At 53.0% G+C, this 23,279-nt stretch overlaps 1 protein-coding gene and 1 long non-coding RNA gene across 6 annotated transcripts in view; one reads left to right on the plus strand and one right to left on the minus strand.

Annotated features, from left to right (window-relative positions):
* Positions 1 to 3,266: 3,266 nt before the first annotated feature.
* LOC114484858 (uncharacterized) lies at positions 3,267 to 21,379 on the minus strand. The gene is made up of 3 exons (XR_003678221.1): positions 21,300 to 21,379; positions 15,731 to 15,808; positions 3,267 to 3,462 (listed from the first exon to the last, which is right to left on the minus strand). It is a non-coding gene; the product is annotated as an uncharacterized lncRNA (long non-coding RNA).
* CXXC5 (CXXC finger protein 5) overlaps positions 20,605 to 23,279 on the plus strand; it is a 39,657-nt gene continuing 36,982 nt past the window's right edge. For 2 of the 5 annotated variants that reach the window (XR_008616539.1, XM_024124019.3), the window contains exon 1: positions 20,723 to 21,231. The gene's annotated coding sequence lies outside the window, so the exon portion shown is untranslated. Of the gene's footprint in view, positions 21,232 to 21,305; positions 21,396 to 23,279 lie in introns of those variants that run through there. The other 3 variants (XM_028483964.2, XM_024124024.3, XM_007123064.3) reach the window with 3 other exon arrangements.

Genomic DNA, 23,279 nt, shown 5'->3' on the forward strand with positions numbered 1-23,279 from the left:
TTAGGTGAAAGTTATGACCAATCAGATTAAACTCTACCTACATCCTGTATTTTAAGGTCTAAGTTTAACTGGTCAACATTTAAATGGATTGGAGCTATTAGTAAGTAAAGTGTGATGGGCTTTGTTTCCAACTCTTTTACATCTCCCCACCCTTCAACCTTCGTCCTTCAGCCCCTCTCTCTCTTCCATACTCTTTGGTTTGTATGTGGTTTCTCAGTTAATACATAGCTAATAGCTCTTATTTTTCTTATGTTTTTAACTGCTTAGGTCTATCTGGATGTAAGGGTGAAAATTCATTCGATGGAAATACTTGTGTATATTTAAAGACCCAATTGCTCCTCTGGAGCCTGTACGTTCAAGAATGATTAATCTGTGTAATAAACTGATTACTACAGTCATTACATATAATTTTGTGTGAATAGGCTTTTTGATTTTAAGAATTTTGTCTAGCTGAGATTAATGGTGGATTTTTTCCCACCCCTGAAATGTTTTCATTTATACTGGTTCCATTTCAACATCATGAAACAATTCAGTTTACATAGTAAAAAGGATATCTTGAAAGTAATTTTACTGAACAAGATAAACACATAAGCTTAAAAGAATTTTCATGAAATTTATATGTGCAGTATTCCAGGAACATGACTGTTAAACTAAATAAGAAATTTGCTTTATTGTTGAAACTAAGCTGCATTTCACCGAAACCTTGTGACATTCCTTTGGTACGTAGGACATAAAACAAAGGCATTGCTATTTGGTAAGTTAAGCTTCTGTGATTGTGATTGTAAATACAACATTGACCAAACCTGGGAAACATGAGCACAATCTTGTATTGGAGAATCTACATAATTACTTTGCACTAACATTGCAGGATGTTCATCCAATTTTAAATTGTACTGTATGTGGCTTTTTGGTCTTCCCTTGACGCTAGTAAAATGTAGTTTGAAACTTGTAAACAGCTGTGTTTGCCAGAAACATCATTTCTGTGAACTAGGCAAGTTACTTTTTTTCCCCCTACTTCTCCTAATCTAATTGTAAACCAGGCCAGCCTGAAAGCAGTGGCTGATGCTCTCTAGCCGTCAGGTTCTTTCAAATGCATCTTTACACTCTCGCACAAAAATTGAGGAATAAATGTCCACTGCTTTTGGTTTTAAACTTGTTTAACTTGTCTTATCTCTCAGTGTCACTACTCCATCTCAGAACTAAGGTGTGATACCTGAAACCTTTAAAGTGCTTCATTTTAGCTGCTGGCTACTTATTATTAGCATTTCTAGCATCCTTGACCTTGCAAAGAAGTTTGACTATTAATAGTTGTGGGTAAAGGAGTTAGAATTGAGCTCTAACCTAAAATTACCCTCATTCTCAGTATCATGGGTAAGTGGGAATTCAGTTTTTGACTGTTGACCATAGGTTAGTTGCACAGATCCTTTCAAGCCCCATTCTTTGTCATCTTAGACAGCAGATTAGGTCATAATGTAGATGTTTTCACAAGAGTACTTTTAAGTAAAGTGCTGAAGTAAAAGTCATCCCAGTGTTCATGAAAAATTTGGCTTTTGAATGCAGTTTGGTCTTGCTCATTTGAGTTTGGAACATATTTGGTCCAGTCTGCTTACATATACCTTGGCCAGAATGAAGGCTCAGTGAGGGAGACCACCTTCCCCACTCACACAAAAAAGTGTGTAACTCAGGATGGGTCTCATCTGGGATCACATTGCTTTTTACAGAAGTGTCTCTAGTTTTATCACATGTGAAAGCTTGTTTGCAGTAGATTTGATTATCTTGGTGAGGCAGTGGTTACAAAGGAATGTCAAGTGTATGGATTCCTGTTGCTTCTTTTTTGTTTTTAATTGAAGTATAGTTGGTTTACAGTGTTATGTTAGTTTCAGATGTACAGCAAAGTGATTCAGTTACATATATATATATATATGTGTGTATATATGTGTGTGTGTGTATATATATATATAGATTCTTCTCCCTTATAGGTTATTACAAAATATTGAGTATAGTTCCCCATGCTATACACTAGGTCCTTGTTGGTTAACTGTTTTATATATAGTAGTGTGTATATGTTAATTGCTTTGCTTTTTAAAAAAAAATTATTTATTTTATTTATTTATTTTTGGCTGTGTTGGGTCTTCGTTGCTGCGCGCGGGCTTTCTCTAGTTGTGGCGAGCAGGGGCTACTCTTCGTTGAGGTGCGCAGGCTTCTCATTGCAGTAGCTTCTCTTGTTGCAGAGCACGGGCTCTAGGCACACGTGGGCTTCAGTAGTTGTGGCTTGCGGGCTCTAGAGTGCAGGCTCAGTAGTTGTGGCGCATGGGCTTAGTTGCTCCGCGGCATGTGGGATCTTCTCAGACCAGGGCTTGAACCCGTGTCCCCTGCATTGGCAGGCAGATTCTTAACCACTGCGCCACCAGGGAGGCCCCTGCTTTGCTTCTTAACAACATGGAGTGCTTGATCAAGTTATAGTTGGAACAGTCTCTTTTGGTAAAGCTACATGATTTTGGATACTTGCATGCTCTGTTACTGGCCAGTGGTCAAAGGTAGCGTTGTCCTGCTAGTTTCTACACTTTGGGTAATATAAAGATTTGGAAAGAGGACTCTTGGGGTGGGGAGCAGCAGGGAGGTCTATAGAGAGAAGGATGTGGTCGTCAGAGAGAGGGGCCCATGTTCTCTGCACTGACCTAGCAATTGCATTCCTTTTCTACTCCCAACAGCTACAGTATTCCACTTTTCTAGTCATTCCTCTTTGCCTCAACAAGTAATTTGGAGCCCTAGGTAGGTTGTCAGAAGAAATGAATTGTTTCTAAACTACAGTTGGAATGCCTGTAAACCGCCCCTTGTCTGTAATTAGAGTGAAACTGTGGCTTTTGTCTTAGTCTGCTGTACCATACCCATTAACACCCAGTGGCTAGGTTTTAATAGAAGAACTTTATTCAGTTCCTAGATCTTCTGAATTATGAACACATCTTTCCTTCCTTCCTACTCAGGAATAGCATCTTTATTACCCCTGCAGAAAATTGTCACTCATGTTAGTCACCCATCTCCATTTCATTCCCTTTGTGAAACAGTATTTCACATGATGGGTTATTCTGGTGATTGTGATGGTAGAGAAAGCAGATTTTTTTTTTCCCATTTAAGCAAAGCACAAATGCTGACTCAACGTAATATCGCGTAAAACTTTTTCTCTTATGTTTATAACTCAACAGATTGGTAAATCCAGAGGAACTGTTATAATCACTATATGGGACATACTGTATTAGTATTTCAAAAGTTTATTCCAACCCATTTCTTCTTTTATATTCTAAAACATCTTCATTATGTTTGATGAGATAGATCCACAAGAAGATAGAGGTACCCAAGGCCAGTCCAGCTTTCAGCCAGTCAGGTTTGTCATCTGGTAGCTCCCAAATGTGGAGCTTGGAGCGTGCTAAAAAGCCATTCAGGATCCTGGCTGGGGCCAGCAGCCTGGAGAGGGTGGAGAAAGCAGAGAAAGCAGACTTTTAATATGAGAATAACTATGAAGGTAGCAAACTATCAGAATATACATTCATATCCATCCAGGAAGAGAAAATAGACTTCCTTTGGGACACTCCTGGAGCCTGTTTGCTGTTTCATCATTCCTTTGTTGTGCGTGCGCTTAGATGAAAAGTGGCTCTGAGTTCTCTGTACCAAACAAAAGCCTTCCTTAAAAGCCTTTTCCTAACCTTAGCCCCAGCTGGTATAAGTGGTTGGTATTCAGGCACCTCTGAATATTTCCAGGGATATTCAGAGGTGCCTGAATACAATTCCTGGGATGGGCTTAGAAATAATGAAAACCGGCCATGGGATCACTTTCTCAGGGCGATCCCAAGACACATACATTCCCCCATTGTTGCCATATTTTACCCTAGTCAATATAAGTGGCAAAGCTCAAGGCTTGGGACTGACTGTAAAGCCTTTAAGGCCTTTGGTCTCAGTGGCTGAATGTGTGACACAGTCACGAGCCAGCTTTGCCCTTTCTCAGTGCCTGCTCCTGGGCTGATTGAAGAAGAGGCAGAGTCAGACATTTTTGTGACAATTGATTACTTTTCATCTTTGAATTTTTTGTGGAGCTGCACCTTAACCGGAGGCAAACTGTAGCCTGCCTCTTATCAGATGAAGAACTATATGAATGTCTTTAGCACCAGGATAGCACTTAATAGTTTTCAATTGAGTGGGGGTTTTGTTTGCTTTTAACCTCCTGTGTGAGTTGTTTTTAATAGAATGGCCTTTTCCAGGGCTGGGGTTCCTGATAACCCTACAGTGTATATACACTGAAAGCAAATGGTTGATCACTTTTGGAAAGGCCAAGAAGAAGTTACTGAGTGCCCACGCCTCTGGTGACTGATGTCCAGAGAAGAGCAGCACCAGCCTCAGTCAGTGTGCCATGTTCCTTTTCAGACTTCTCCTAAGGATATGAGGGGCGACAGCAGCCATTTTCCCAGGAACCTTGCTCCTTGCCCTGAGCCACTTGTTCTCCTGTTTGAATTTCTTCCTAAGTTCTTAAAAATCTTGACTCTTAAAGGGTACTCCCCTACCCTAAATTGTAGGGCCTCTAGAGAACGAGAGTGAGTAGGAAGGGTTTGGCCAGCTTTCTCACCTTTGAAGTTTTCCATAGGAAGTGAGTAGCTTTGAAAGCTGTAAAACTGCTACTTATGCCTTCTGACTTCGAGGTTTCTAGAAACAGTACACAAATACAACCTGACATTTGGGCTCCAGAGCCAGCTCAGGGGTGAGAGATGTTCCATGCTTGAGGTAGTTGGCAAATCTAGGCTACCTACCTGACAGGGGCATCTGGAGCTTCCCCCAGCTAATTAAGGGGCAATACTGGTTAGGTCCTTCTGGGCAGTCTCCCCCCACCTCCATTCCACATCTCTGCCATCTTTGAAAGGTGTGGCTGCTTGCAGGGTGTTGCAGTAGAAGTTGAGGGGACCTGGCCTTGTTTCAGAGGCGCCCAGGACTTCCAGTCACCTGCTGCAGTGTAACAGAAGGAACCAGGGGAACAAAGGCTTTCTCAGACCTGCCAGAGAAGTTGAGCTTTTTCAAAGGATGGTTCCAGATCATCTAAGCCTGGCCCTCCTTTGGAGGGCACAAAGAGAAGGCATAAGACAAGGGGTAAAGGGGAGGTTCTGGTGCATTGCAACAGGTTATGAGGCAAGCACTCTTTGCATGAGTGTGGGGTTTTAACCTCTAAGCTGGAGAGAAAGGACACTTGAAGTTTTGGACGTAAATTTTAGGAAGAGGGGCAGAATTCCTTTGTGATTTCTCCTCTGACACACTGTGTCCCTGGGTTCCTCCCTGCTAATCCTGCCCCCTGCCACCTTCTGACTTAAGTAACAGTTGGGTAGGCTTAAGTTTCTATGCCCACAGATGGAGGAGGTGACTGAAGTGCATTTGCTTGGGTAGGGAGCGAGCTGGTATCTGAGTGGATGCTAGTGCCTGAGTTGCCAGCAGAGGGCAGTGGTGACCTATAGCTGTAGCAACCATGAGGTAGGTGGTCAGTAAATCGGCTTGGACAGAACCTGGGAGGGGTTTGGTTGGGGTGGGGAGGCCTGTTTGGGTTTGGCTTTGTTTACTGTTTATCCAGAACTGGATGGCCCAGTGTCTAGTTCATTATGCTCCATCATAGCCTTAATCACAATGAGGGAACAGATTAGTATTCTAGCCTGCCAGAAGTGTCAAGCCACCAGCTCCCCATTTCCCTCACCATTGGTATAGTAGCCATATGCCTGTGTGTGGACAGGTTCGTAGGGACCAGGCCAAGGCCTTTGCCCACCTAGCTGCAGGTTGCATGGGGACAAAGGCCTATCTGTTGCTTCATGTGAACAAGGGGATCTCATATTTATGGCACTTCTCTGTCTGGTGCCCACTATTAGCTTTCCCCAAAGGCAGGCAGTCTCTGAAACGCTAGCCAACTAGCCCTGTCTCCTTTGCCTGCCTACCTACTCTGGGCAACCAGAACATGACTTCATACCTGAGGGGTGGAGGGCTGGGGACAGGAAGAACAGAGCTGGGGGCTGGTGATAGGGCTTGGGAGATGTTCTTCCCTTGTCCTTTTTAATCTTATCTTGTATGTTGGGGCCCCAGACTCCCCAGTCTTCCAGCCCAACAGCTGTGAGCCTCCAGGGCCACTACCCGGAAGCCAGCTGCCTCTTCTTGGGGAATTCTTTGAAATTCCAGGCTCGGCCATCTGGGTATGCAAATATCTCCAGATTTGCTGAGCCCGCCAAGTGGCTGCACCCCAGGCAGAGCTGTGAGAATTAACTGCCACTACCCCCAGATGGGGAAAACTGCCTAGGGGCTGTTGGTGCATGGAACCTGCGCTTTCACCTGCTGAGAACTCTTTAAAAAGAGTGGGAGAGAGAGGAGTCCTGGGGGCTCCCCAGGTTCTGCTCTAGTTACTAACTGTATAAGGGATTTTTCATCCAAAGGGTGAGTTGGGAGACCCTGGGGGGCCCTTCCTGGAGTGTAAATCTCTGAGCATAAGAAAGTCCCTGGAATATTGAGGGAAGCCTTGGGTCTAGCATGGCTAGAAGGGTGGGGGCTATCTGCAGGGAAAGCTCCTCCTGGCTTCCTACCATGCCAGATTCAGGCAGTAGAGCTGGCTTAGGCAGCCCAGAGTAGGCCTAGCAGTCTGGCCCCCAGAATGCCTTGCTTTCTCCCAGGCCTCCCCCTGGGGCTGGTTATCTGGCCGTAGCAGGAGGAATGTGTGCTTTGAGTGGGGAAGGGTGGGGGGGCAGGGTCAGGGCGGAAACCTGGGAATGTGGACTCCCTGCCTGTCCCTGTCCCTGTTGGAGGGAGGGAGCCATGGAGAATGTGGCTGACAGCCCCAGGCGTGGGAGAGTGTAGGCCTGCTTGTATGTGTGAGTATGTGCAGGAGGGGGCTGCCCATGTGTGTAGGAACGTGTGAGAGAATTGTGACCGTGGACATTCCTTAGTGTTTATGCATATGGGTGTGAGCCTAAACTGTGTAGCCTTTGAGGAACAGAAGTTGAATCTGTATTTGAATCACAGGCCCATGACTTTTCAGTTGTATATTCTTGAGCAACTAATATCTCTCTCCTTTGCTTGGTTTTCTCATCTGGAAAATGGGTACTTGGCCCAGCCTGGCCCATAGGCAATGCTTGGTGGAAAATGGCCTTATCAAATTAAAGGGTTGTGGCTGTGGGTGCTTATGGATTCAGGGAAGTAGGCGTGGGTAGTTGGACATTTTTGCTGGACTCTTATACAAGCCAGATGATTTTGAGCAGGACCAGCTCCTGGGACACCCAGGGACTTGGGGCAGGCTGTCTGGGCCCCTTTGGGGCCTATGCCTTTCATACCCACTTGGCAAGGCCTGCAAGAATGTGCCTAAAAACAGAATGGGTAGGCATTTAGATGGATATGCCTGGCCAGCCTGTGTGCCCCGGCACAGGGTTTGTGTCCCTCTGTTTCTCTTGGGGGACAAAAGGGGAGCTCAGCTACCCTTTTCTGGTGAATAAAAGCCTGGGAGGGGATGTTGGGAAGAGCTGCCTCCAGCCATCTGGGAGTGGGGATGTTGTGGAAGGAGGCCAGACCTCCCCCAGCTGTTTCCCTGCCCTACCTGAAGGATGAGAGTAAGGGATGAGACATGGGTGATTGTAGCACTGCCCACAGCCCAGAATCCTTGCTTTCCCCCATTCTAGAGCACAGGCCACCTAGTGGTTCTACGCTGTCTTAAAGAGTGCCTGTGTGTGCCTGTGTGTGCGTGCATGAGGTCTCGAAGGGGGGCAGCCATTGGAATCTTGGATCAACAGGCAGGATTTGGGATCCAGGCACAGAGAGGCTGGGGAATTAGGCAGTGTACACAGCCAGGCAAAACTAGGGAATGTTTGAAGTCTTTCTGGGTGGAACCTTTAGGGGGAGCTCCCTGGCTGCAAGGGATTCCTGGAAGCCCCTGGGAGGTCCCAGGCCTTAACTGGAGGAAGTGATGGCTACAGCCCAGCTGGCCCTACAACTGGAAGCACAGGAGTGGCCTGTAAGGGTGTGTTGAAGGAATGAGGGATCTTGGCCTTGTTCCTACACACATGTACCACTGGGAAATGATGGTGGTGAGGTGGGGGGTGGATTTCTGAGATCAGGGGCCAGCCCTCTTTCCTCCTTTAGACTTAGAATAGGGAGCACTCTGGAACTGATGCCTCAGTTTCTGTACGAAAAATGGCAGAATGGAGAGAGAGACTGATCAGGGATGGTCCTTAAGGAGCTTGCGTGGGAGGTTCTGGACCTTGTTTTAACTGAGAGAGCAGATCACTGCTGGGTGGGCGGTGCTTTGTGTTCTACAGCCTGTGAGAGTGGCAGGAAATGGGGCCAGTAGCTATGAACTAGTTGAGTTGCACCTGATGAGAGATTGGGGGTGGTTTCCCCACGGAAGTCCCAAAGTGTGTGTGGCCAGTGTGGCAGTGTACTAGGGGAATTGATATGTGTGGCCACTGTGTGAGTGAGTGCAGCAGTGTGAGTGGTTTGTGACACTTGAGTTGTGTTTCCCAGGTGTGTGTAATGGCTGAACTAATTTTGTTGTTGGGATGAATCAGGTTCCTGGAGAGAAATGGACATATCTGGAGAGAGTGATGCTATTAAGTAGTTACAATCATTATATTGATATGACTTAACTAGTATACAGACATTAAAAATGATCCCACTACCCTCTGTGTTTTGAGTGCTTACCATGTGCTTGGCCCTGTGCTAAGTGCCTAACCTGCAGTAGCTCATTTGGTTCTGTCAGAACCCTGAGAGTTAATGCTGGTTTGCCTGTGCCACAGTGTTTATTGTGCCATGTTATATTCTCGTTGGCGGATGTGATACAGCTGCATCTCTGCCTTACTTGCTGAAGTGCAACTTGTGGCAGTGTGGGGTCCTATTGTATACTTGGGCTCTCTGTACTGTTTTGTGTTGCCAATATGGGGCTCCACTGTGTTGTTCCATAGTTTAAGACCCAATTTGACAATGTTTTTTGAGGTGATGGTGTATGATTTGGCTGTGTGACTTTTTTGCTTTGTTGTACAGCCAGAGTATGTAACTCCCTTCTGTCCTGTAGTTGAGACCAGCTAGTAGAATGTATGACTCATTTTGTGTCTTGGTGATGTGGGTGTCTAGTGTAGGGTCATCCGTTGTGGTGGTGTGAACTGGTTGTGTGATAGCGTGACTGGCTGTATTGTTATGTGTCTGTGACCCTATTGTGTGTGTCGGGGGAACCAACCATTTGTTTGACCCCTTGACCTCCTGTCCTAACTTGTGTCAGAGACTGTTGTAGTGTGCTGTAACTCCGTGAGGTGAGTGTGCTTCCTTGGTGGGGGCAGTGGCCCATAGTGGCCCATCCCTGTACAGATTGTGTGTCCGTGTGACCCCATGTGCCGCTGTGCCCCTTTTCGGGTCTGTGTGTTGTCTGACCTCAGCCGCGTATGCCCCCACCCCTGCCAGCACCGCTGCCCCTCCCCCGCGCCGCCCGCCCGCACCGTGGTGCGATCGATCGCCATTGATTGTCCCTGACGAGCTGCTCCACTTTCCAGCCAATGTCAGGAGGGGGGATCTCCGCCGCCCTGGCGGTGTCATTTCCACACACTCCCTGGGCTGCCGCCAGCGCGGGCACCACTAAGAGCCGGCCTGGATCGCCCAGAGCGCGGACCGGACCGCCCACGCTGCGCCAGGACGCCCGACGGAGAGGCCAGACCCCCGCCTGCCCGGCCTGCGGCCCTGCACCCAGACCTTCCTCCTTGGGTGGGTGGATGCTGTCGCTCCACCAGTTTGAGCTGGCCCCGGGGAGGGTGGGGGCACGGTCGGTGCGCCTGTGCGCTCGGGTGGGGGCGTGGGGGGCCGTTTCCGGCGGGCGGAGGCGCCTGCGGGCCAGCTTTGCCGTGGCCCAAACAGATGCTAATGATTTTCCGGGAGGCGCCGGTTATCTCTGGCCCCAGCCAGCCAGTGCTCGGGCTTGGGCCGGGCATAGACACCTCCCCACCCTCCCCCTCACCCCTATGAGCCTCGCCAAATGACCACCTGGCCCAGAGTGGACAGTGGGGGTCGCAAGCTCCCTGGGGTGCCCCCAGAACTCTGGCTGCAAGGGAATGTTTGCTCCTGTCTACCCAAGATGCTGCTGCATCCTTCTCTGAACCCTTCCCAAAGCACCCCCCTCCCATCTGAACAGGGGAAACTGAGGCTCAGAAAAGCCCAACCCAAGGTCATGCTGACCCACCACCTGCTGGGCTGAGTGGATCACAGTCTCTCAAGGCCACCCTGTCGGGGACTCAGCCTTCCTGGTCCCCCTTTGCCCAGGGGCCAGAGCCAGTTTCCAGGCTCCCCGGTGGAAGTGCTGACGTGGCTTTGGGCAGCTGTCTGGGGCCGGGAAGCGGGGCAGATGTCACAGAGCCCAGGGGAGGAGGCGGCTCCATGGGGAGGGCGGGCAGGGCCTCTTGCCTGGCGAGACACGCCTCCTCCCCCTAGGCCTGGCGGTGTCTGGGACTGGGGCATAGCTGCTGCCCAGGCTGACCCGCCTCCAATTCTAGCCCCAGCTCCTCTGTGTGCCTGCTGACAAGTGCTGTAACCTCTCTGGTTCTCTTCCTCCCCTGTGGAGGAATATAACAGTACCTGCTTTGGATGAGTGTGAGGCCCAGATGAAAGCAGAGGTGTGCAAAGCCCCCAATCCAGTGCTGGACATACTGTTCCTGCTCAACATGTGTTAGCAATTATTATTATTGTCTTTGCAAGTGGGAATTTGGTGCGTCCAGGAGCAAAACTGAGTCCTGAGAGTGCCAGCTGGCTTCAGAGGTCATTCCACCAGCCTCCTGCCTTGGTGCCCCTGGCCCTCTGCATTTCTCATGCCTGTCTAGCTTTGTTTCTTCTCCCTGAAGTGTCAGCTCCCCTCAGCTCTGCCTGCTGCCAAGCTGCCCCCACCCCCTCTTATCAGTGTAGTTCCCTCCTATCTGGCCGCCACATTGGGTCCCTCGAGCAGCACAGCCCCCTGGGAACAGCAATCGATGGGGCGGAACAGCCTCCCTGACAGATGGACCCATGGAGGCTGGGCTGCTTCAGCAGAGCTCCCTAGGAAACCAGAGACAAGAGCCGAGCCACCATGGCTGCCTCCTAAATAAAAATGGGAGGAGGCAGAGAGATGAGGAGGAGGCCAGAGCTTCCAGCCAGCCCCATGCTGGGCCAACCCTCTGGGGATGGGTCTGGTGGGGCAGGGCAACCCCTATACTTTTCCACAGGCCCAGATCCTCTTGAGGGGAGGGCTCTGTAGAGCTCGCTTGGTAGGTAGGATATGTCTGAATTCCAATCATGGGCAGGTGAAGTTTTGCTATCCCTATCCCCCCATGGGCACTTTTTCTAACAAGCCCAGAGGCTGGTGGGTGGGTGGGCAGGCAGGCGGCTTACCACATTCCTCAGGCTATAAGGGGCCTTTGAAGCCAGAATGGCAGGAGGACCTTCTCTGCCTGTTGGGGGTGGAAAATGATGAGCCTCAGCCCCTGTGAGTGTGTGTGGAGAAGACCTCCTATCTCCTACCAGGCTCCCAGATTAGTCAGGGACTTCTTCCCAGGGCTTCTCAACATCAGCACTATTGACATTTTGGGCCATTTAATTCTTTGTCCTGTGCATTGTAAGATGCTTAGTAGCAGTTGTGACAACCAAAAACGTCTCCAGATATTGCCCAGTGCCCCCTGGGAGGCAAAATCAGCTCTAGTTGAGAATCACTGGTCTAACCTCAGGACCAGCCCCCTGGGTTGGAAGGGGTGGCTAGGACCCCATGGGGATGCCATATATCCTCTTCAGTAGTGGAAAGGGAGGTTTCCAAAAAGGCTCTGTCCCCAGCTGTCTCAGGCCCAGGAGGGTGGGAGACACTCTCCCCCCTCCCCATGGCCCCTGCTAGGTTGGAGGGAACCATGCTTGCCTGAGATGGCACAGCATTTGGCGTCACTGCTCAGCTGCACCAGGCTTGGTGCCAACACCTTACTGCTGAGACTACATAGCATGGGGGCGGGGGAGCGGGGGCGTTCATGGGGGTACTCAGGCTGCCTGCGCGACCTTCTGTCCAGCCAGCTTGAGATGAGGGGAGCCAACATGGATGATCAGCCTCCTGCCTTCCCTTGGTGCCCTGGCAATGTCTCTGCTGCCTCCCTCTAGGCCAGTGTTGGGTTGGGAGTAGGTCTGGCAGGACTGAGAGCCAGTGGGGGCTACTGCCTGGAGCAGGAGGATTGTGGACACAAGTCCAGCGGGCCCAGCCAGCTGACAGCTGGGCCACCTGAATGTCGAGCTCTCCCCTTGAGGAAGGGGAGGAAAGAAGACACTGTAGGTTGGCTAAATGCTACCTGACTCCCCCCCAACCCAGAAGCCCTTGAGCCTGAGGACTGGGGAGGGTGCTCCCTCTGGAGTCATCTCCCTCTTCCTGCTCAAGCAGGCAGGCAGGCATTGAGGTAAGGGAAAGTTTTCTAGAGCATAGTGTCACTGCTGGGAAGTCCCTACTTATGTCTAACCTACTTCCTTTCTTCCTGTAGCATCTGCCCTATCCTGGGCTGTGTGGTTCTCTGGCCAGGGTGTGTCCTTATTCCTGGGGAAGAGAACCCCACGGGGGAATTTTCAGTCAAAACAAAGGTCAAGGGGTCCTTGTGTGGGTAGAGGGATGAGGGTGCCTAACTGGGCTCAGCTTAGGGGATGGAGAAGAGCACTGGTGCCAGTTGACAGACCAGGGCATACAGAGAGCAGGGTTTCCCCAAGACACATTGAACCCAGCACCAGCCTAGGGGGTCCTAGGGTTGGGGGGAGGAAGTGGCTGGGAGGTGGGCAGTGGCTTTGTAACCAGAGATGGGCCGTTGACGGTATGAGGCAGCAGATTGGAGCTGGAGTTTAAAATAGCGCCTCGGCCTGGCCAGGATCGGGTTCGGGTCACCCACAAGGCAGCGTGGCCACGACCATCCGGCTCGGGTTTCTTGCCACCCTTGATGATTTAATGGAGGAGGGGGCTACCCAGGCAGATGGGCCTAAGAAAGGGGGTCCAGGCACTGCCACTTACAGTCCCCTGAGCAGGCTCTTGCCTGTCTCCTTTCTCCTCCACACCCACCCCCACAGGACAGATTGCCCCAGCTGCATTCTCATGCCCTCCCTCCTCTTCAGTAAATATTTGACACCAACTGAGGACCAGGTACTTGACAGAGCATGGAGATGAGTAAGGCCTTGACCTTGTCTAAAGCCCAGGAGTTTTGGTCCCCAGGAGCGCACAGAAAGGGGGAAGGTGATAAGTATTCAGCAGAGACCCTCCGCTGATGTCCTAGACTCAATCCTGAAAGTCCTAGGCATTGGGAAAGGAAGAGGCAGAAAGACCCCCACAGGCTGCAGCAGAGGAGGGTTAGACCTCAAATAAGCCTTCCAGTGAAGAAATGGATTATGGCTACAATGGAGAGGGGAGAATGTCTTCTCAAAAGCTAGTGAATTCCTCAGGGTTGTCCACTCCCCCAGTGTTCCCTGGCCTGCCCCTCCCCCAAGGCAAAGCCCTCAGACATAGATCTGAGAGCACATTCTGGTCCTTCTCTGTCCAAGTAGAGTGATCACTTCCTCAGGCTGACCTAAGCAATAGGGCAAGGGGCGAGGGGATATGGGGGTGGGGGTCCCCTCTTTAGTTTTTTGAGGGAAGTAGCTCTAGCTCTGCCACGTCCCATTTTGCTGTTAGAAAGTGGGAAAAAGCTACTTCAATCAATAAAAAGTTCTAACCATAATCCCTCTGCTCCACTCTCCCTTGCCAGAGAGTCTCTGGGCCCCTAGGGGCAGTAACAACCTCTGGGCAGTGGCCCTTGAGACCTGGCAGGTAGGGTTTCTCCCCACTTTGCACTCCTTCCCCAGCCATGAGTCCGAGGAGGTGACCCAGCGGGCCAAGCCAGCTCAGGGCCAGATCTCTCTCTAACTGGAGCAATGGCCATCTCTCCTGACGGAGCCCACATATATCTAAAAAAGCGTCTTGTATATCTTAATGATTTCTCAACAACCCCTGATTGAAGCATGCCCAATTTAGCTGTGCTGTAAGTAACTTTTTATATTTCCTCGGGGAATCATTTCATTTATGAATCTTTTCTGAATCTGCAATCTCGATTAAAAGTTGATTTTTTTTTTTTTTTTTTTTTTTTGGGTCTCTGTCTCCTCGGCTTCTGAGATGCCTCCCTAGCGAAAAGGGCAGTAGCACCATCAGTCCTCCCTCCTTAGCCTGTCTGGGTCAGGAGAGTTCTTCCTGAGGTGTGGGGGGAGCAGCAGCCAAGCCTCCCCTGTGGTAGCACCTGGGGCTACGTGACCTGAGGGGGAGCTGCCCTGGAGGAGGGGCTTACAGAGAGGTTGGGGGCATTGCCAGTCTCCTGCCCATATACCCTCCCCTACCTGCCTCATATCAGCCCCCGCTACAACCAGTGTTACACTGGGGGGAGTGTCCCGCCCATTCTGGCTTTAGGGTGTCTCCTCACCTGTAGTTTAGGAATTTAAGGAGACAGAGAACCCTTCAAGGGTTCAGCTTGAGAGCACACAACGGGTTCAAATCCTGGCCCTGCTCCTGTACAGCTGCCACAGCCTAGGTAAGTCACCTCTCCTCTCAGAGCCTCAGTTTCCTTATTTGCAAAATGAGAATGCGATTGCTAAACAGATTACCAAGGAGGTAAAGGGTTTAGCACAATATCTTCAGAAAGGCAGCCTTTATTATTTCCCTTGGGGAACCCCAGCACCAGGAAGCAGGGTTGGAACAATGCTGAGGGTCCTATCCCCATTCTGAACAGTATCTAATTCTTTTCCTCAACCCATTCATTATCTAGTCCTGGTGATACCCCTTGAGGTGAAGTGGGTGGGACTGGCATAGTTATCTCCCTGAGGATAAGGGTCTGGTGGGGTTGGGACTTGCCCAGGGGCTGCCCCAGGAGGCCCACCCAGAGCTCCTGACTCTCTCCTAAGAGGCAAAAGTCAGGGCTACAGTAGGAAGGCTGGAGGGCAAACTAGGGTGAGAAGCTCTGAAGAGAGAAGGGCCTTCCCCATAGACACCGTCACCATCTGCCCCCCCCCCCACCTCCCTCCAGATAGTTGGGGGAGGGATTTGTCCAGGTGCTGCGACCTCTGGCTCTGACCTCTAACCTCTGACTCTGGCCTCTGAGGGGCTGGTGGGCTCTCTAAGCGTCGGAGTCACAACTGGGGGTGGGGCTGAGGGGACCCGGCAGCAGAGGCTGCTCTGGGAGTTAACGATTTACGAGGGGCCCCTTCCTGAGGCCTCCCTCCTCACAGGCCCAGCAAGGCAAGCAACCCGTGACTGCCCAGGTGGCTAGACACAGAACCAGTCCCGCCAGTTCAAAGAGCAGTTCATCCTCGGCCTACCCCCAGGCAACTGCCTGAGTACCCCATTCTCTGGAAGAGGAAGGCAAAGTAGGGGTTGGTAGGTAGGGTGTGGTCTGAGGAGGGAGGCTGGGTCCTGTTTTCCAAAGTCTCAGTGTGAGGGGCATTTAAGACCCTGCTTTGCCTTCTGGAGTCACATCTGTGAGGGGAGGCCTAGCCCCACCTCTCCACCTCCAACAACTTCTCTCCACATCACCCCACCCTAGCCTGCAGGTCTTGGGTAGAGCACTTTCTGGCCAGGCTTCTGGATGCCTAGGGCACACCACCACCGGCCCCCCAACTTTGGGCCTGGTCTGTGGCCTCCAGGTTTGGGATGCTGTGTCCTCCCCTCCCCTCCCCCAAGGCCCCTTTCTGTTACCTTGCGGCCCCTCCCTCTTCTTGACCCTGAGGCCATGGAGCCACAGCTTTGGCCTCTGGGAGCACACAGTCCCACTTCCTGTTGGAGAGACAGTTGAACCATGATTGTGCCTAGTGAAGTCAAGAGTTACTGTCAGGGGACTTCCTGGTGGCGCAGTGGTTAAGAATCCGCCTGCCAATGCAGGGGACATGGGTTTGATACCTGGTCCTGGAAGATACCACATGCCGCGGAGCAACTAAGCCCGCGCGTCACAACTACTGAGCCTGCGTGCCTAGAGCCCATGCTCTGCAACAAGAAAAGCCACTGCAATGAGAAGCCCGCACACCGCAACCAAGAGTAGCCCCTGCTCCCTGCAACAGAAAGCCCAAAGCCTGAGTGCAGCGTTGAAGACCCAACACAGCCAGGGAGAGAGGGAGGGAGGGAGAGAGGGAGAGAGGGAGAGAGGAAGGGAGGAAGGAAAGGAAGGAAGGAAGGAAGGAAGGAAGGAAGGAAGATCTTAAGAAAAAAGAGTAAGTCAGGGGTATGACGGACGCCCCCAACTGTCCCCACTCCCCTTCCCTTACCACATAAGGGCTGAGTTCCCTGGGCCTGGCAGAGCATGGGGCTACTTCTGGTTGTCTGGCACATGTGTAGCTGTGCCTGGGTGCAAGCGGAAATACAAAGTGTGAGTGTATGTGTTGGCCTGGTCTCTGCTCCCTTCCAGCCTCACCCCAGAGTCATTTTATTCTGGGACTGGAGTCGGCCTTCTGCCTGCCTCCCTTCCCCACTGTTTACTCAGCTCAGGGCCAGTCTGGGCCACCAAACTGACTTCTTAGGGATGGCTGGACCTTGGCCTCCTAAGAAACAGATCTAGCTTTTCTGAAATTTCCTTCTAGTTTCACGGTTCTCTTGTCCCTTCGGAGGTCATGGGGGCAGGGGTGGGGCCGAAGGGCCAGTGGTCAGTATGTGAGGGCTGAGACCCCAGAGGCGTGGGCCCATGTCTAGGCAGTCAAGCTTCTCTATTCCCCTGCCCATGTTTGCACCCCCAGCCCTGCTCTGGAATTTTGGCCAAGGTCACAGTCCAGTGTGACCCCACTGAGCATTATCCTGCACCCTGCCCTGAGGCAGGGCTCCAAATGCCCTGGCTCTCATTTTCTGTGATACAGATGTGGGAACTGGGGTCTCAGGAGAGGCGTAGGCCAAGCTCTGGGTTGGCGGTCTTTGTTGGAGACTAACTCCCACACTCCTCTTCATGCAGCCATTCCCAGTCACTGGATGTTTAATTAATGACTGACATTAGCTGATAGATGGTAGTCATGGAAAAGGTAGATTCCCCCACACAAGGCAAGGGTTTAAATCTTGGTTTTGCTACTTTGTAACATTAAGCAGTTGTCTTGAGTCCCAGGATTAAATAAGCATATTCACAGAAAACAATTAGTGTGGTGCCAGACACATAGTAAGTGCTCAGAAAACTGTTGGCTACAGTCCTTACTACTGGTACCTACTTAGTGCTAGGCTTCAGGCCCAAAGCAGGTAGGAGACTCTCCCTTACTCTCAACATTTTCGTGGCTGGTAGTAGTGAGGGGACAGGGAGACAATGAGCAAATAAAAGCTATTTCTGTGCAGTGTGGTCACCGTGGCCATATGAGGGGACAGATGAGGGCCCCCAAAGCCAGGCCGCAGACTACAATTGTTCAGTGCATGCACTGCAAAAAAGGCACCTGGCCAAGGGGTCTAGGAAGACTGGAAGACAGTTTATGACCTGCTGCCAAATGGGGGTACCTATATCTGCCAAAAAGTGGTAGCTTTTTCTAATTTGCACAAAGGCTAGTGCTGGCTCTGTAGATATAAGCCAAACTGAGGTGGGGAGTAGAAGTCAGAGAAGGTTCCCAGTGGAGTGATACATGCTCTTGGGCTTCAGTGAGGACTTCAGGAGGTGAGCTTGATTAAGGCCCTTCTGGGTAGAGGGAACAGTGCATGCAAAGCCACAGATACTTGAAGGGAAGTTTTGAGGTGTCTGAGGGAACCACCAGTGTTGAGTGGTGTTGGTCAGCAGGGCTCAGGAATTGCAGGGAAGAATAGGACCAGTTAGGGAAGCCAGGCCAAGTTGGGGAAGGGGCTTGAGCTGAGCCCTATGGGCTCTGAGGAGTCACTACAGGATGAGGAACAGGTGAACCCCAGGCAGATCTGTGTGTGAGAAGCCTCACTAGGATAGCAAATCTCTGAGGTTAGGAAAACAACTTTGGTGCCAGTCTCATGTCAGTTTCCTCATCTGAAAAATGGGGACAATACTACTACTGGGGCTGATGTAAAGATTAAATGAGATAAGTTACCTTAACTATTTAGGTTAATGCCCTGCTCAGGGTAAGGGCTTTGTAAATGCCAGCTATGGATATTATAACCAGGACCAGGAGAGCAGGATCCAGGGTACTGGACTGACACATTCCTACCTGGAAGACAGGGCATGTGGGTGCAGGGCCCTTCTCTCCCGACAGGTACTGGAGACTTATGGAATTTGCTTCCTGACTCTAAGCTGATTGATTGAATAGCAATATGAAACTTCAATACTCATTTTTGGAGGGATTGTGAACCAGGATCCCTTCTTCTTGTGGAAGGGGCCTGGGGTGGGGATAGTCTCTCCCAAGGCCAGAGACCTCCCGCCCAATCGTTCCTGGGTGTCTCCCCCTTGTCTTACTTGTTATGGTAGAGAGTTCTATGTGGAAGGTTTGCACATGGCATTTCCTGTTCATGTTGCATTTTCCATGTGGACAGTTCTGCCACTCTCCTCTCTGGTTCCTACCGGGGGTGGATAAGTGAGGATCTGGGTCTCCCTCCGCTTCTTAATTTCCAGGAGAAGGGGAAGACTCCAAGATCCACTCTCTAAACTAGGCCAGGCATATGCCAACACCCCTTCCCTGAGAAAGTCACCATTGGTATCACCTGACTCATCTCCATTGCAGCCTGCAGCCCCTTGGGCTTTGCCCTCCTGAGATGGGGAGGGGACAGAGGTCTTGGGGAAAACAGTGGATAATTAATAGTAATTCCCTAAGGTGGAGCTACTATCCCCCCCCCACCCCCCATGGATTTCAGCATGAAGCTTTTTTCAGGTATGCAGGGCCTGATTCTGCACTCACCCTAGGCTTCAGAAGCCCTGAGGACTGAGTTTCATTTCTTGGGTCCTAATCCTCTAAGGCCTTCTGCTGACTCCTGGGCAACAGGTCCCACCTCACAGTTTGGGCCTCAGCTTCCCCAAAAAAGGTAGATAGTGGTGGGCTAAGTGTTTGCAGATCCTTGAGCCTCTAGGCCTGGGACCCTGCTTCCTTTCGCCTTGTACAGTCAGTGCCTAACACCGTACCTGACACTCAGGGTGGGGCCCAGAATGTCTATCTTTAAGCATTTTAGGGGTGATAATCTGGAGGTGTTCGTTTGTCTTAAAACTGTTCTCAGAGCAAGTACCTTGCTTTACTCACATGGTTCGTTTGGTGTGGCTTTGAGGAAGCTTGCTGGACAGGAGAGGAGAGGCTAAAGGCCTCCCCTAGGGAGCCATTCGTTGACACACAGTTAAAGGAGGACACTTCTCAGCTTTTGTGGAAGGGAGGGGGTGTCCAAGAGAGGGTCATTCCCTGTGGCCTGGGAGGTCAGGGCAGGTAGAGAGACAACACATTCCAGATGAACTCTGCCCTCTGACACCTCCCTCACACCCCTATCCCCTGGCAGGGTCAAAGTCCCAAAGCCAAATTTAGAAGGCTTGGAGGGTGGGCACCAGCGGCTGCTCCCATGAGACCCAGGCCCCAGGCCCTCCAACACGGAGGCAGGCGGCACAGAGGAGGAAACAGCGAGGTGGGAGCTAGTTTTGCTTCTTCCACCGAGACTGCTCCAGTGACTGGAGGCACCAGGTCGCCGCAGTTAACTCCCTGTTATCTGGGTTCCAATCGTTCTCAGGCTGTAATGTTTAACCCCAGGCAGACTTCGCAAACCGTCCTGCCCCTTTCCTGTTAGGGTCTCTGGTCTGGGGGCTGTTTTCTCTGTCTCACGGAGGCAGCACAAATCCACCCCCACGAATTCCACAGAATTGAAGAAACTTTCTACTTTGGGATTATACGAGTGAGCCTGGGGCTCACTCTGTGGGTCCCTGAAGTGGTGAGAAGACGACATCTGCAGCTTTAGGATTAGCCCAAGCTGGGCAGATGGAGGGGGCACTGAATGACGGCGAGGATATGCGGGCCCAAATCTGTACCCGCTGGGCTTTTGTTCTCTCTTTCAACCAGTGTCTATTGAGCGTTTCTCTGTGCTAGGCACTGTTTCGGGCTCAGAGTTCACAGGCCACGGTCTCAGGGCACCACAATGTAGTCGCTTTAGCTCCAGGACTCAGGGTTTCGGTTGGGGCCAGCGTAGGTAACAAAATGTCCTTTCTCGGATCAGTTTCCTCATCTGTGTAATGGGGACAGGAACCTCCACCCCCTTTCTCCCGGGTAACTAGAGCCCACCGAGTCCGGGAATGCGCTCTGGGAAGGGTGAAATCTTTGAACACGCGTCTAGCTCCAAGAGTGCTCGGCTATGAGTTTTCGGCCCTACGCGCACCTGAGCTGAGGGGCGCGGCCAAACCCTTCCTACTGGTCCTTGTAGCTTCGCGGCCGGCTGGAGAGAGGGCGCAGAGGGATGGCGGATTTCCCCATAAGGTGCGTCTCCAAGCCCATGCACTCCTCACAGAACGGGAGAGGTCCTCTTATTTTTTGTAAAGTTGCAGAAAAAGAGGTGAAGACGGGGCGCGCTGGGGAGCTCAGCCTGGGCCGACCTCGGCAGAGCGCGGGGACCTTGAGGCGCAGTGGCTGCGGCTCCGGCCTCAGAGCCTGCGGCGTCCAAGTGACCAGAGCTGCGTCGGGAGGGAGGCGGAGGGAGGAGGGAGGGGAGCCGAGGTAGGGGGGGGGAGGAAGGAGGAGGGAGCGTTGAGTCCGGTCCGGGTTTTGCCGGCAGCCCCCGGGCAGCGTTCAGAGCTCCTGCCCGGGCGGGCGCGCGGCGGCGGCGGCGGCAGAGGCGGCGGAGCCTGAGCGGGGATGTAGAGGCGGCAGCAGAGGCGGCGGCGGCGGCGAGAGCAGGCGCCCGAGCTGAGAGAGAAGAGCGGCCGAACCCTGTTCCCCGAAGCCGGGCCCCGCGTCCCTGCCCTGCCCAGCCCAGCGCCCAGCCATGCGCGCTGCCTGCTGAGTCCGGGCGCCTCACGCTGCGCCCTCCGCCAGCCGCTCAGCGCTACGCTTGGGGGTGATTAGTTGCTTTTTGTTGTTTTTTAATTTGGGCCGCGGGGAGGGGGAGGAGGGGCAGGTGCTGCAGGCTCCCCCCCCTCCCCGCCTCCGACCAGCCGCGGCGGCGTGACTCCGGCTCCGGACCCGGGCACGGCGGGCGGCGCGGCTGGAGCGGAGCGCACCGCGGCGGCGGTGCCCAGAGCGGAGCGCAGCTCCCCGCCCCTCCCCTCCCCCTCGGCCTCGCGGCGGCGGCGGCAGTGGCGGCTTGGACGACTCTGAGAGCCGGTAGGTGTCGGGCCACGGCCCTCCCCCGACCCCCCCCGGAGGCCGGCCCCCTCCCCTTCCCCGCCTACCTCCCTCTCCTCCCCCGGGGCCGGGTGCGCGGCCGGGGCCGGAGTTCGCTGCAAGTCTGCGGAAAGTTTGGCGGCGCGGGCTCCCCCGAAGTTCAGGTGCGGAGAGCCAGGGACGGGAAAAGAGGGGTCCGTGTTTGGGTGTGGCGGGGGGCGCCCGTAGTGTGAGCCTCGGAGCCCCGGAGGCTGGGAGCCCTAGCTCCGGTGATCGCTCGATGGCCTCTTCTATACTCAAGCCTCCCCAAGCCGCAGTCAGCTCGGTCGCAGATCACTGAGTTCAGACAAAAAGAGGGGTTTTAGGGTCGGGGACGGCGGCTTGGGCGCCATGGATTGGGGTCGGGGCTCTCCCTGAGGGGTACGGTCCCCTCCCCAAGTACTCGCGCTTGAGGGCACACGGGCGGCGGGAGCCCGTGTCCTCACCTCTCGGTGTTGGGCGGGCGCTCCGCCTGCGGGGGCGGCTGATTGGAGATCTCCGGCGCGCACTCCCCCCAACAGACCCCATTCGCAGCCCTGTGTTTTGGGGGCATTACTGCTCTAATGCCCAGGACGACGCGTGGCTGAGTCTCCCCCTCCACTTGGAGGGGGCGGTGGCCACTTCTACATTTCCCCTGCGGCTCCTCGCCCCCGCTGCCCGCGGGGTGCCTGGCGGGCTGACCAAGTTTGACCTTTTTTTTTTTTTTTTCCGTCAAAGTATCACCCCCGACCACCACTGCTCTCCGCGGCCTCTTTCTCCCTTCCTCCCTAGCCTTAGGGAGTCTTTCAGGCTGTCTCCTGAGCCCCGCGTGGCCAAGCAGCATGCAAAGCCAGGGAGGGAGAATGGGGGTGTTCCTCTAGCTGCGGAGCTGTGGGAGGTGGGTGTCCCAGGCGCCTGCTTCGCTGCTCTGGCCCCAAATTTACCCGTGAAGTTTGGCCCTGAGCCCCCTCCTCTCTTCTAATCCCCAGAGCGAGGGGCCGAACCGCCGCGAGAAGAATGTGTTAATTTTCTTGCTGGGGGAAGTTGTCCTCGCCCGTAATGGGCTGCTTTCCGGCGGGGAGCGCGGGGTGCGCCTGGCTTTGTTTATTTGTAGGATCAACAGAAAGTGAGTGACCCCAGTTATTAAATGGGGGGCCGCCTCCGGGACCTGTCAGAAAAGCTGAAGCGCCCAATGAGGGAGCAAGATCGCTTTTTGGTCTCTCACCCCACCCCACCCCCAGGAATCGGAAGGGGTGCGCGGAGTTGGGCTGGTGCCACGGGCTGCAAGGAGGAACCTTGCAGATTTGGGGGATTCTGTAGGGACTCATCCGGGAAGACTTGCTCCCTCCTCTTGTCTCTTGCGACGGGGGTCTGAAGGGTTGGCAGCCGCGCCCTGCTTTGCCCCCTGGACCTTGGGTGGTCTGAGAGTCGCGTCTTCGGATAGAAGGGGCTGAAGGGGGGGTTCTGGCGAGTCAGCCTCTTGACCTCCGCCTTTGCCTGCGTCGCGGACGCTGTTCGGAGTCCTATGTTTTGTGGTGGGCCCGGCCCCCCCGCCTCTCCGCGTTTGCGCAGGAAGCGCTGGGGAGGGGGCGTGTACGTTGGTTCGGCCCTCGCCCCCGCCGGAGCCGCCCCAGGGCGGCCGGCAAACAGAGTCCCTTTCAAGTTTTCCGCTGGGGCCGCCTGGCGGGGGCTGCGTGCGCGGTCGCTGCGGACTTGTTTGGAGCGCTATTTGAACGCCCGGCGCCACCTCAGCTGCCCCGACCCGCGGGGGCGGGAGGCGGGGGGGGCCGGGGGATGGCTGTCCATGTAACTGAGAGCATTTAAATTAGATGTTTTTAGGGGGCGTGCTGGCCTAAGCTTGCCCTGAGCCCCCTCCCGAAAGACCCTCGTACCCTAGGTGCCAACCGTCTTAGGAAACCCAGGAACCCGAAGCCTCCTCCCAAACCCCTTTTTGAGAGCGATGCGGGGAGACTGAGGCCAGCGCTACCTACTACTGCGTAGTGTTGATTTAGCAGTTTCTCTGGATGAGA

This window comes from Physeter macrocephalus, unplaced genomic scaffold, assembly GCF_002837175.3.
Source record: "Physeter macrocephalus isolate SW-GA unplaced genomic scaffold, ASM283717v5 random_94, whole genome shotgun sequence".
NCBI lineage: Eukaryota > Metazoa > Chordata > Mammalia > Artiodactyla > Physeteridae > Physeter > Physeter macrocephalus.